The sequence below is a fragment of the Camarhynchus parvulus genome, chromosome 2, assembly GCF_901933205.1.
Source record: "Camarhynchus parvulus chromosome 2, STF_HiC, whole genome shotgun sequence".
NCBI lineage: Eukaryota > Metazoa > Chordata > Aves > Passeriformes > Thraupidae > Camarhynchus > Camarhynchus parvulus.
Genome location: NC_044572.1, coordinates 9,367,056 through 9,380,681, shown reverse-complemented (window position 1 = coordinate 9,380,681; position 13,626 = coordinate 9,367,056). Strand labels below are relative to the sequence as shown.

Genomic DNA, 13,626 nt, shown 5'->3' with positions numbered 1-13,626 from the left:
GGAAATCAGGTTATTTGATTCTCATCTTAGAGTTGTAAATAATAATAATAAGAAGAAGAAGAAGAATAAGAATAAGAATAAGAATAAGTATTATTAGTATTATATCTTTCTTCTTCTCTGTCTGTTTTACTGATGGATTTGGAGAGTCAAACCACAGAATTTAGCCTTATATGGAAATGTTAGTTTTATTTACAGGGCTTCAGATCTTTCATGTAGCTATACAACATCAGTTTGGTGGCACCTGATTAAATTCTTGCCATATAGAGACATTCTAAGGGAGAAGATAAGAGAATTGTAACTCCATATACAGTTTGAATTTTGCTCCTAGGAGCTGTGCTATGGGAGACAAGAGATTTAGACCTAGACTTTTTTCCTTCTTTTCTTTTTTGCCATTTGGTCTCCATAACTATGCTGTATTACTGTCATTCCAAAAGACTTCTAGTTCTGTTTACCTGAGCTGTTGTTGACAGGATGTTTGCTTTGTTTGGTTTTTTTTTAGTGTAAGGTTTATGGCATAGTTTGACTACTGCCATTTTAATGTCTGTGTCTATAGGGTCTTAATCACACTGAAATCTCTGGATCTCTTAGATTTACCAAGAGTTCTCTGAGGAAATCAGAATTGCAAAGGCTGAAGAAAGCCCTGGAGGCTTTCCAACTTAATTAGGAGTGAACTCCTTCCCTGTAAATGAAGTGGTTCTTTAAAATGACTTAGAGTCTCCATTGGCATCTTCTGACAGTGCTATGATGAAGTACAAAATATTATTAGAATGATGTTCCCCTCTTGTGACACTCTCTTTCTTCATATATCTTATGGAAATAGCCATATTTTGTGAGTACCCATAGCATTATTTTCCTTGTACTGAGACAGAGTAAAAAAAAAAGGGGAAAAAAGAAGTTATATATATTTTTAGAAGAGCGCAAAATAACAGATCTCTGTAGCATTACAATCTGGACTTTTGTATTTTTGAATACAACATTGTGAGTGTGAAACAATCATGGATGGAAGAGCTTTTTAATGAATGGATGAGATTAAATGATTTATAATAGCTTTAATCTTACAAAGGGCCATCGTCTTGCTATATTACACATTTAAATGATGCTGCTGTAAAAGGCAAATCCTACATCCTAATATTTACTGTTTTATTAAACATCTTTTTCTGCAAAGATGATGTGGTTTTGTGCATTGATCAGGTATTCCTAGGTGCCACAAAATTGTGAAAAACTACTTTCCCTCAGGTTAACTGAGCAATACCAAATTTCAAGTAATGGCAGATAAGCTTGAGATAAGCACAAGACAAGCAGTTCATATTCTTCAAAATTTGCTCTAAATCCTTTTCTTTATGGAGGATTTCCCTATATATCTTCTTCCCATGTCATTTAACAAGCAAAATACTGCCTAACCTTCTATTTATATATAATATATCACACACAGTAGCACCAAAACACAGCTTTTCTTCTTCATTCCAAAGAGTAAGAGTTCCATTCCAAATAAGCCACATAGGCTAACCAGAGTAGACATGGAACCTCTGCATGAAGGTGGCTGAAGTAGCCTGGATTTACACTGGTGCTGGGGCTCTTGCTTCCAATAGGTGACTTCCTGTTTGGAGAGTCATTAGAGAGTGAAAGGTTTTGTATCAAAATCAAATCATCACAGTGGAGTTTGGTAAATATTTTAAATTGAAGTTCTACTGAGAAAGAAAAAAAACCAAGGAAAATTTCAGAGAAAAAATCCAACACAGCTGCAGGATGTATGGAAAAGCAGATGTAAGGCCCACCCAATTGTTTTTTATTCTTCTATAGTTATTCCAGGTATTTGACTGGCACAATTGGCAAAAATCAGTTCTGAAGATTTTTTTCCATGCTTTTCTTCAGCAATAGGAGAGAAGATCAAGAAAAGGGAGAATGTGCAAGTTGCTGCTATCAGATGGTGCTAACCGAAGGCACAGGTCATTTTGCAGAGTGGATTGTTATCCAGTTTTGTAATTACAATTACTCCCTTTCTGGGTATTCTAGGTTCTCTTTTGCAGCGCCATTGGAGATATTTCTATTCGCTGCCCAGTGAATTCAGTGATGCCCAGCTGCAAAAATCAAGGAGACATCCATCCAAAATTTGGGCCCAGTGTGCCAGCATGGTTGTTCTGCAGTTGAGTTAGTGATCCACTAATGAATCTTTCCTAATTATTGATCCTTTTCTTGACTCAAAGCTGTTTGGAAACTAACCTTAAACAGAGGTTTAGGTGCAAAATATAAAGTAATCCTATAGTCTGCTTCTGAAATAACACCAAATTATACATGAAGCTCATCTGTTCTTTCACTGCAGTTGTGCAGAAAAGAAGAAATTACTTGCTTATTTCTGGACCAAGAGTGTTTTAACAAAAAAAAAAAAAAAAAGAAGAAGAATGAAACAGGGTGAGTTTAGCCATTACTGCTTTGATTGCTGCTGGCTCATTAGCATTGGCCACGCTCCTTCAGATTAGCAGTAATTAAACTGTGAAATCAGACCGATTGCCTTAAGCTGAGACACCATACCAGGCTGTCAAGAGAAATCACAGGGGATAAATCAAGGGCCCTGTGCATCTCAGATCACCCTTGGCATGGGTGAGAGTGTGAGAAGTGGAATAATGAGGACATTCAGTTTTTTGTATCTGGTGAACTCTCGGCAGACAAGCTTTGGAAGCGTTGTCATGACAATGACAACAGCAAGGATAAACTCTTACTCCCACTAGCTGTGGTTAATGAAGATGATAATGAAAAATTATGCCAACATTACTGCAATTTTTTTATTCCGACTGGCACTTGTAACCTTACGCCTAATGACACAACACAATAGTGACAGTAATTGTGCATTGATAAATGGGGTAAAGATGCCGAAAAAATGTCTGACTTGAAGATATACAAGTTTAGTTAGCTGAGTAATTTCTTTCAATAAGCATTTGCTTTGTTCTTTGAACTCTCACTAGGTGGTTTTGGACTGTGCATGCCAAAAAACATCTCTAATCACTTTTCATTGTTTACTAAAGAATAGACCCAGCAATTAAGGCAAAGAGCGCCTGTGTTTTATTTCTTCTAAGCAGAACAAACGCGATCAAGATAAATAACTGTAATAAAACAACAATACTTTTTACAAATTCTGAATGGCTTTACAAATTCAGTGTTTGTTTAACTGCTGGTTTCTGGGACACCCAGTTTGTCCCACTCCAAGTGTGAAGCTTTGGTGGATAAATCTCCAATTACATTATGTAATGGCTGTCTCACCCCCACATTGCCCCTGCCTAAATGCCACCATTTATTCAGATTGCATTAGCACTTACGTAAGTGTCTCTTTCAACCACAGCTCCTAAATCCTGCCACGTGGGGGAGGACAGATAGATAGATAGACAGATAGACAGATAGATAGATAGATAGATAGATAGATAGATAGATAGATAGATAGATAGATAGATAGACAGACTGACTATCTATCTGACTGACTGATGGTATGTTTTAAGAATATAGTTAAACCATTGTAAAAACTTTCTTCTGACCTATCCCAGCTATCTGCATCCTTTTTCCTTCTTACATTAAACTCTCATCAATCATGCTGACGCAGTCTAGGATGCTAAATGCACAAAACCTCATACTCTTTGTAGCCTCTTGGTTCAGCTCCCTGATTGCAGATGAGGGCCCAAGATGGGGCAAGAGAAGCAGCAAGAGCATTTAGGCAGAAGTGGCAGTGGCAGCCAGCCTAACCAAAACCTTCCCATCCTACCTTGAAGCATGAGGGCTGTTCATGATGTTGTGGAAGGATCTGCATTACAAACTCTCATTGCCTTCCAGCTAAGCACTATGAGACCATAATCCTGAAGAGGCTTATGGAAGCTGTTCAAAAAATGCTCACAGCAAGAATAGAGGCAGCCACCAGAGCTTTTGCAAGCACATCTCAGAGGGATTCCCAAAGGGCCACATGACACCTCAGGAATCCCTCCTGCTCCCCAGGCCACCCACTTCCCACTGCTGAAAGGTTGATGTTCTCTCAACAAGCAAGCATGATACACACAAGAAAGAATAGCCAACTCTTTCAATTTATGTAGTGGATTCCAACTCTGCTGCAATCCAGCATCCACACTCCCACTTTAGAAGCCACACCACTTGGCTTTAAAGAATAGCCCAATTGAATGTGTGAGTATGCTGCAGCACAATAACCTCTCTGGGATTAGACAAATAAATGCAAATGAATCATTTAATGCAAACAAATCACTTAAAGGAGTAAGTGTTGTTTTATTTACCCCAAAACTACCTAAAAGAATAGCTCTTTTGATTGCTTCAGTAAAGTGTTTGGGGTTTTTTTCTATGTAAAGTTCTACTGTTGCTCACCAGTGGCCTCATTCCATCAAAGCTTTAGAAATCTAGATTGTTGGATGTGGGATTTTTTTGTTCAATCACTGTTTGGTTTGTTTTGTTTGGTTTTAAGAAAAAAGATTAATCACAGAGCATTTGGAGGTGTATCAGATATATGAGGGTTTCTCCTTGACTAAGTGGTATTTGTCTTTTCAGTTCTTGAAAGGCAGTATTAAGACAGCACAGTAGTGTTTGTGATTCATGGATGCAATTCTCTTTTTATTGCTGAACACCAGCAGTGAATAGGAGCTGCAGAAGGACATGTTTCCAATTACTCTATCTCAGAGTTCTCCATTGCTTCTTAACAGAGACGTCTCTATCTCTGCAAGTGAGTGTAATGCAAAAGTTTATACAAAAATAAATGTGTGTGTATATATATATATATATACACACATACACTGAAGAAAGATTTCTTTGCTCTTTCAGCTCTTCTGTCCCAAAGTTGATTCAGTGTCTGCTGCTCTGTTGCCAGTCTTGTCACTAGAAGAATAGAGAGGATTTAACCATTAGAGAAAGGTATTACACAAAGCAATGTCCAAAGAATATTGAATGGTTTTTTGGGAAGAGATAGCCTGACTCTTGAATACAAAGTGGTGGAATCCTTGCACAGAATGACAGAAATGGCTTAGCCATGAAAGATCATATTTCCCTCAGCATGCAATAGGTTCAAGTAGGAAATTAGAAACTGAGTACTGCTTCCTGAAGAGAAACTCTTTCCTGGACTGTGGTCTTCGGTCCTTTGTGACTTTGGGCCCTAATACTTCTAGTGGCATGAACCAAAGTTGGTTATCTGTGCAGGTGCAGAGGTTGATGCATCTCAAATGGAATCTCTGGTCCTTCAACATTTACTTGATTATTTCTTCATAAAATGGGGTGCTGATGCAGGGGGAGAACAAAAGTCTCAATTACATTTTCCTTGAGCATCTTTAACCTTTATCAGCACTAGTTTTAGGAGAGAATTTTTAAAAAAGTGAGACAGGAAAAACATCAAAATACTCTGCCTAAACATTAACGCAGGGCACAGCTCCCAAATTGACAGAGAAATCAGTGCTAGGGAGAAGTCAGGAATAAAGGATCAAAAGCAGACACAGTCTCTGAAGAAAGGAGAATAACAGTACAGAGCACCATGCACTGAGTTTGATTTAAAGCATTTTAAAAGAAAACTCCATTTACTTTAGAGATTGACAAAAGTTTATACATTCATGAATGAGCTCTTTATGTATTTAAGAGGGATGACAGCAGACAAAGGGAATATTTGATGAATGTTAAGGCAAGATTCTGAAAGTCAGAGATCATTGAGAGAGGACAGAAGGTTTTGGCTTTTTCTTACAAATAGCTACATCTGTTTGGCACTTTGTGTTTCCATTCTGTGTGCTAGAATTGTGAGAGAACTAGAAAAGGTATTTGGGAGCTGAGTGAGGAACTTAAAAATATAAAAGGTTTAGGAAAGCTATGCCTCACATCCTTTCATAACTTGCTTTTCATCTTGCCCTATAATGGGGTACCCTGGCTAAAATTAGGAGCTAGCAGAGACAGGACAGTTGCACAGATACAAGGCTGTGACTTGAATTCATTGAGAACAAGTGGGAGAGAAAACTGAGGTCGTTTTTATATACTTTTTGCGTTATATATTTTGTTATTAAGGCTTTTGATGGCGATATTTATTTCAACTCTGCCCTGTGTCAAGGTCACCAGAACAAGACTGGACACCTGTACTTCAAGGACATCCCTTTGCAGACTGATATCTCAGCAGTTTGAAGGGGCTGTCTGAGATACAGGCCCAGGTTTTAGTTTGTCCTTCTTTCCAGGGGCAGTAACTTTTGCAGAAAGATGGGAAAAATAACTGAGAGCAGTAATATCTATACCACCTCAGCAAAATTTGCTGAAGTTTATCTGCTACAATATATCTTTTCTGTTAAATCAGCAAATCTTGAGGTTTCAAAGTTCTTAATTATTTATGATGGAGTTCAACTTGTGTAAGACTAGGAGACCATACACCAAATACTGCAGGTAGATTTTTAATAAGATGACCAGTAAAGGTATTCAGATCCTCTCTTGCCAGACAAAGTATTTACTTCTTATTTTAAAATATTCATTATGACCTCAGGTAAACAGAAGACAGAGTTGCTGGTGAAGTATGGTAATGAAGTATCATGGCACTGATGCTTACCAGACTTCAGGTAGTAGGTGTAGAGATCTCTAGATCTGTAGAGTAAGCTGAGAACCACAGCTGAAAAGGAGCAACCAGATTATATAAATCAGTGATTACTCTATATCACACTGCACCAGTTCTGAATTACTAACAGTTAAACAGATAATATTCCTGGCTGGCCTGCTGTCAGCAGACCTTGTGCCAGGTTAAGTAACATTTGCCCTGCCCAAGTTTTGCTGCCATTGTTTCCACACAGGCCTTTTCTTCTGACCCACTTTCTGTTCTCACCATGTAGTCATTGAGTCATTGCACAGGGATGTTCCTATCCCTCTTAAAATGCAAGGTCAGTGCAAGTCGCTCCACAGAGTCAAGCATCCCCTGGATGTTATATTGTCTTTTTTAGTAAACTGAGTTGGTGTTTTTTACACCCAGTAAAGTGCCAGTCTTTTTTTGGTTTTTCCTGTCTTGAGCTGGCAAAAGATGTCAAAATACAGGATACCTCTGAAATGAGGAAGATGCGATTATCACAATCTTCTGTATTCTGTGGTGTGCACCTGGGCCTGTTACCAGGACAGATAGTCCCTTGTCCCTTTGTGAGCCCAAACAGCCAAGGGTTGGCAGAAGTCACAGAGCAGGAAAGGCACTGAGGTTGTAAACAGCTTAACACAAGCTACATGTGGAGGAGGAGCCACATAAGCAAGCTCCTAGCAGTCATCTAACTGAAAATCATGAATACAAAGCATCACAGAATCAACCGAGTTAGAAGGGATTCACAAGAATCATCAGGTCCAACTCCTGGCCCTGCACAGGAGGGAAAAGAGTCCCACCATGTACCCAAGAACACTGTCCAAAGGTTCCTTGAGCTCTGTCAGTCGTGGTGCTGTGACCACTTTCCTGGGGAGCTTATTCCGCAGCCCAATCACTCTCTGGTTCTAGAGCTTTTTTATAATATCCAGCCTAAACCTCCCCTGACACAGCTTCAGGCTTGGGGCCTGTCACTGGCCACCACAGAGATCAGTGTTTGTCCCTCCTCTTCCCCTCACAAAGAAGTTGGAACTGCAGTGAGGTCTCCCTTCAGTTTCCTCCAGGCCCACGCCAACTTGGACCTTAGCTGGGAGCATGAAATAACCCCATGCTTGTTCATGGGATGTCAAAGCAAGGGATGGCAGCAGAGGAGGATTGTCCTGTGCATGCTGTGCCAGAGCTGGAAGTAGCACTCTGGCCCTCAGTGTCTTTATCAGCCAGAGACCAGGGCCTCAGTGTCTTTATCAGCCAGAGATCACGGGGCTGAGGGCTCACTGCCATGGCTGCTGTGCCTCCCCAGCTGTACACAGCCCCTGTTGCTTGGGCACACCAAGGCCTGTGCCCCCCTGCTGCAGGTGGGTGGCCCAGAACCGCCCTGCCAACATGGCAGCCCCTGAGGCCAGAGCCAGCGGGCAGGAGGAGCTCATGGCTGGCACTCAAGCGCCCGCAGAGACGGCGAGCGGTGGCCAAGCTGGCAGCAGTGCAGGATGTCAGTGCCATGCCCGAGGCTCGTGCCACTCGTAAAAGCCTTCTGTAGATTTGCACATTTGGCAATGGCTGTGCAGAGTGAGGCTGTGGCACCAGGGCACGAGCTGCCTTGGCCTTGTCCTGTGTTGGGCTCCTGCCCGCTGTCTGTGCTGACTTTGGACACTGGAGAGCAAACACAGTGATTTTCAGTGAGACTTAGGCCTTGCTTAGGTTTCAGAGGTTTTAATCATGAAGTAAAAAGGCTGTGCTGTAGCACTTAGAGGCACCTTTTTTGGTAGAAATTTTTGGACAAGAATTGTGTACGCGTTCCCCTGTGGTTCCTGCTTACCCTCCATTTTTTAATCCATATTACTCACTCATTATGTCTAGCATTTAAAGCCTAACTCGATGTTTTATGATTATATTCTAATTCTTGCTATTTAAGGTGTATTTAGTGTTCAGATTTCTCTGTTAATTTAAATTCCCAACACTCTCCATCATGTAACTTGCATGACCCTTCTTAACTTTTATATCAAAACTTCTGTACTGGTGGATATAACACTTTGGGAACAAACAAGAAATCATGATGAAAATTATAGTTTATTGTTTTCATATTCATTGACCTCAGTGATAATGCCTTTATAAAAATCATTTATTGTTTTCCTTATCTCAAATTTCTTCCTCCTTCTTGCAGATATAGTCGCATAGAGATATTGTAATGACATATTGTTATTTCACATTCTGGAAAAAATCTTAGATTTTTAATTGTTCTAAACACTGAAGGATTGAAGTTGTGAATCAACTGAAGTCAGTGACAGCTTTTGCTGTTAACTTCACACATCAGGATGATGTCTAGCTGTATTCTGTATTATTTACTTTTACATATTTAGGAATACCACCAAACAAAAAAAAATAAAAGGGAAACTTAGTTCATAACTTAACCTTGAGAAAGAAATGTACCAACATAAAAAAATGTGTTGTCCTCTTGTTTTTTTCTCCTCTACTGGAACTGCCCCTTCCTTCAAGTAGAACTCAGCTGGTTTAGTGGTGGTTTCCAACCAGTCCATTGTACAACAGAACACAGAACTCTGCCCACTGGTAGCCAACACTTCATTTAGTAAGTTGTCTTTATCTGCCCCATGAGACTATTAGTGTAGCTAGAATTAAGCAACTACATGGAAGGTTAAGTCCCTTGGGAATGTTTTGCTCAGTTTTAGCTGTTTTGGCTGCTGTAGTGTCTTTCTGGAGTTCTGCCCCAAAGCTAAAGTCTCAGACTGGGAGTTTCTTTTGGCAAGGATATGACTACTTTCTAAAGTGGGCAGCAGGTTGCATAAAATAGTCACTTTCTAACACTAATAATAGTTACCTATCAGATGCCAGGGAGAAAAAAAAATTGTAATTGCAGAATTGGTCAGTTGATCATTTTGGCAGAAAATAATCATAACTACACATTGCTTGTAGCTTTCTACCTCTGTATTAATCACTGCTGGCTCCCTTTACAGTCAGTGAGAGAAACAGGCATTTTTCAGATGTGATTCTTCTGGCCTATTTTAGATATCTAGTTTAGGACAAGATGAACTACAGCCTAGAAGTGCCTATTTCTCATTGCTGATTATAAAAGGAGTCTAGACATCTCTGGGAGAAGTAGGCAGCCAGATTGCAGATGTTTTTATTTGTCATTGTGTGTCTTCATGTGGCATGGGTGACTAAAAAGGCTTCTAAGCTCTATTTTGTTAGAATTATTCCAGTACAGTAAATTTAAGCCTCACTACTGAAAATGAGAGATCTTTTTATAGGTTATTATTTTGTAGATAGCAATTAACCACTCAGAAGAGCTGCTAGCTTTGACACGCACATGCTCAGCCACTTCATGCTTTAATGTTAAATTATATTTGACATTTAATTTAAGCTCATATTGCCTTCATTCAAAAATAAACCCTACTGCATTAGTAGTGAGAAGGTGGAGGGATAATTTTTCTCCCCAAATTCACACTCAGTGAAATCTAAACTGATTTTTCACGCTTAGTTTTTCAAGTGTATTATGTGCATTCTTCTGAATAGGTCTGTGCAATTGCTTCTCAGATGTGAGGGAGAGAAATCGATGCATCTTTTTTAGTGAGCAATTACAACATAAAAGTGTATTTTTAATAGGTGCTTTGAAGGCTGCACACACTGTGTGGTTTGTTGCCCCCTTGAACCAATTGTAATCAGAAGCGACATACCATTATGTGCTGGGCAAAGCTGCACTGATTTTGTGGTTGTACCAGTGCATAATGTGATCTCTTTAGTCTTATGTATTAACCAGGATGAAGATTTAGTTGACTGACACAAATGTAATGCCAGGGCACAGGAGGAGCTACTGCCTGGTGTCCTGCCAGTGATGTTTATCCTCCCTGAGTGGCAATGGAGAGCTGTCCCACCAGGTCTCTGCTACAAGGGCCTGAAAGGATGCCAAAGGGAAATGGATTCTTCCTCAGGCTAGTGTGAGCCACAACTTAAGGCTTTCCTTTGTAGAGAAATGTCAGTCCTTGGGTCCTTCCTCAGTCCTTTCTCTTGCCCTTAGAAGAGCCAAACCACGCTTAATATTGATCTACCCTTTATTTCATAGCTATTGCATGTCACAAAGCATGCTGTCATTCCTGGCAAAGAAGCAAAATCTCTCTCCTCTGGGGCACTGCAGCACCTCTGATTGAAGTTTGAAGTTGGTATCCTGAATGCTCGTGTCTGTGAAAGACACCATGGGTTACTCAGAAGCATAGTTTATTGAGCCAAATTAGAACTAGGGCTGCTACATTCTCCCGATATTTAGGTCTTCAGCCCATCTTCAAGCTCTCTGTGCACACCATGACCAGGACCTGCTGGGAAATCTTGGTAGTGGTGAAACTCTTCCAGTGAGGTTTGCAGTTGTGGGACATGAATGGTGATTATTTGAGGTAGCTGGTGATCTCTGGGAATGGCTTTATGCAAAGAGTCACAGAATTTCCTGAATCAGAAAGGACCAACAAGGATCATCCAGTCCAACTCCTGGCCCTACACATGACAACCCCAGAGTCACACTGTGTGCCTGAGAGCATTGTCCAAATGCTCCTTGAGCTCTGTCAGCCTTGGTGCTGTGACCACTGCCCTGGGGAGCCTGTTCCAGTGCCCAACCACCCTCTGGATACAAAACCTTTTTCTAGCATCTGACCTAAATCTCCCCTGACACAGCTTCAGGCCATTCCCTCAGGTTCTGTTATATTCATCACAGAGAAGAGATCAGTGCCTGCCCCTCTGCTTCTCCTCATGAGGAAGCTGAAGTCTGCAGTGAAGTCTCCCCTCAATCCCCTCTTCTCCAGGCTGAACAAACCAAGCCATCTCAGCTACTCCTCATATGGCTTTCCCTATAGCCCTTCATCATCTTCATGGCTCTCCTTTGGGTGATCTCAAACACCTTTATAGCCATCTCATGATGAGGCGCCCAAAAACTACCCCCAGCACTTGAGGTGACACCACCCCAGCCCAGCCCAGAGCAGGACAATCCCCTCCCGTGCCTGACTGGAGATGCTGGGTCTGGTGCACCCTGTTGTTTTCAATGATCGCTACTACACAAAAACAAAACAAACAAAAACCAAAATTAGACCCTCCCAACATCAAATAAACCAGTGCAACTACAGCTCTTCAGCATATTTGTCTTTGCTGTTAAATTGAGTGATTTATCCACCTTGCAATAGACATTAGCATTAAGGGACATGGTCTTTCTCAGATGCAATGCATTATTAATCTTAATGGGATTATGCTTCAAAGACCACTAAATGCACATCTTCAAAGTACTTAAATTGCTCTCTATTATTACTTTTGACAATAAAATAAATAAAGCTTAGTTAAATTCTACACGCTAAACCCAAATTACTTTTTTCACTCTGCCAACCAAAGTGAAACAGACCACTAAAAAAATCAAACAAGACACCAGGAAACAAAAACACCAAAACCCAAACCCTCCACTCAGAACCTAAATGGTTTCATAGATTGTGATTCACAAACAATCATAAAACTAGGTTGAAGACATTTGAAATTGCATTTTTTCATTTTAAATGTATGCAGCATCAAAAGTATGATTACAGGGAGAGAAGAATAAATATTTAACATCAAACAAATTTCTTTATTAATATAATTACATGGTGTAAAATGAATTTCCTAATATTGCTTTAAATAAATTTTAAAAATTCATATTGCAAAGCTAGCACTATCAACAACAGAATCTAGATAATAGGTAAATAGCTCTTTGGGTGGCACTTCTTTAAAAACAGCAGTGAAAGCCAAAATTTCCATTTGTCTCTGTTTTCTAATGCAAATTCTTCATAAGCTTTGCACAGAATAAACATGTTCAAGCTGTGCCCTGGCTGTATGGAGTTGTGCAGCAGGGAGACGTTTTCTGATGTTCGTGCTAATTGCATTGGAGCTGGACTCTTCCTGGGGGTCCAGCAGGTCACTGCACAGAGTGGCACAGAGAGAGAGAGGAGAATATCCTGGACAAATGGTGTAGAACATTGCAGCAGATAGACTTGCCAGATGCTCAGGTTATCCCCAGGCAGCCCCGGGCTATGGTACGTGTCAGCCGCCCGCGCTGTGGTGTCTCCACACCTGCCTCAGGCACCTCCTGCCCACGTCTCTGGGCCTGGTGGCACCCTCCTTTCCTCAGCCCTTGGGTCTGAGATGAGGAGCAGGCACGTTCAGGGCATAAAAGAAACACATCTGCTTTCTGAAACAATGGTGTTAGGGCTCAGGGTTTGTGCTACCCCAGCTCAAATGCTGACTGATCCTGTCCTTCTTTGTGAAAAGCTGAAACAGGCTCCAGTGCTCTGTCAGTGCACAGTCTGGCCCTGTATTTTGCAGGTTGTTCAGAAATTGAGTGACCTTCTTTAGCCTTTTAGCAAGTTTCCACATGTTTTTTAACTCTGCACCCCCTGTAAGGGGGGATTCAAGGAGTGACATCTCCTGATTTATACCCTGCATATAACTTTTATCAGGAAGCTCCTCTCTTTTGGGGCATCTGCCATCCAAACTCATGGCCCAGCTCAGTTCTTTCAGGTCTTCTCTGCTAACAGAGGCCTTTAAAGTTCAGCGTTCCCTCTGTGCCTGGGACTTTTTTTGCTCTGTTTGCTCTAACAAAAAACATTTATTCTGCTGGCCCGGATGGGGGTGTTGTTCCCATTTGTCCCCTTTTCTCCCCCCTTCAGTTAATTCAGTGGACTCTGTAGACCCCCTGTTGCCTTCCCTCTGACAATGTGCTTGGTGTTACCCCCTCTTCCCAGCACCACCATCTTCTCTCTGGCTAGGAGGCAGTCATTTGGAAAGGCATTACATTGAACTTCATGGGGAGACATCCCTACAGGGATAGTGTTGTTCTGGAAGATGTCTGTCTGCTGGTGCCATTGATCAGTTCTTCGGCAATCAGGCCAGGTACCTGAAGCAGTGGTTTTATGAAGCAGATGGTAGGAGTCCCACCTTCAGCCCTCCCAATTTCTTCCCCCCACACACCCCAACCCCCTGCCAGCAAAAAATTCATTTAATTATACTGATGGTGATGATTTGCCCCTTGGCTACCTGGGCACATAAGAACATCTTTC

At 41.1% G+C, this 13,626-nt stretch overlaps 1 protein-coding gene across 2 annotated transcripts in view; it reads left to right on the top strand.

Moving 5' to 3' along the window:
* PTPRN2 (protein tyrosine phosphatase receptor type N2) overlaps positions 1-13,626 on the top strand; it is a 636,599-nt gene that overhangs the window by 479,793 nt on the left and 143,180 nt on the right. The window lies entirely within an intron of this gene.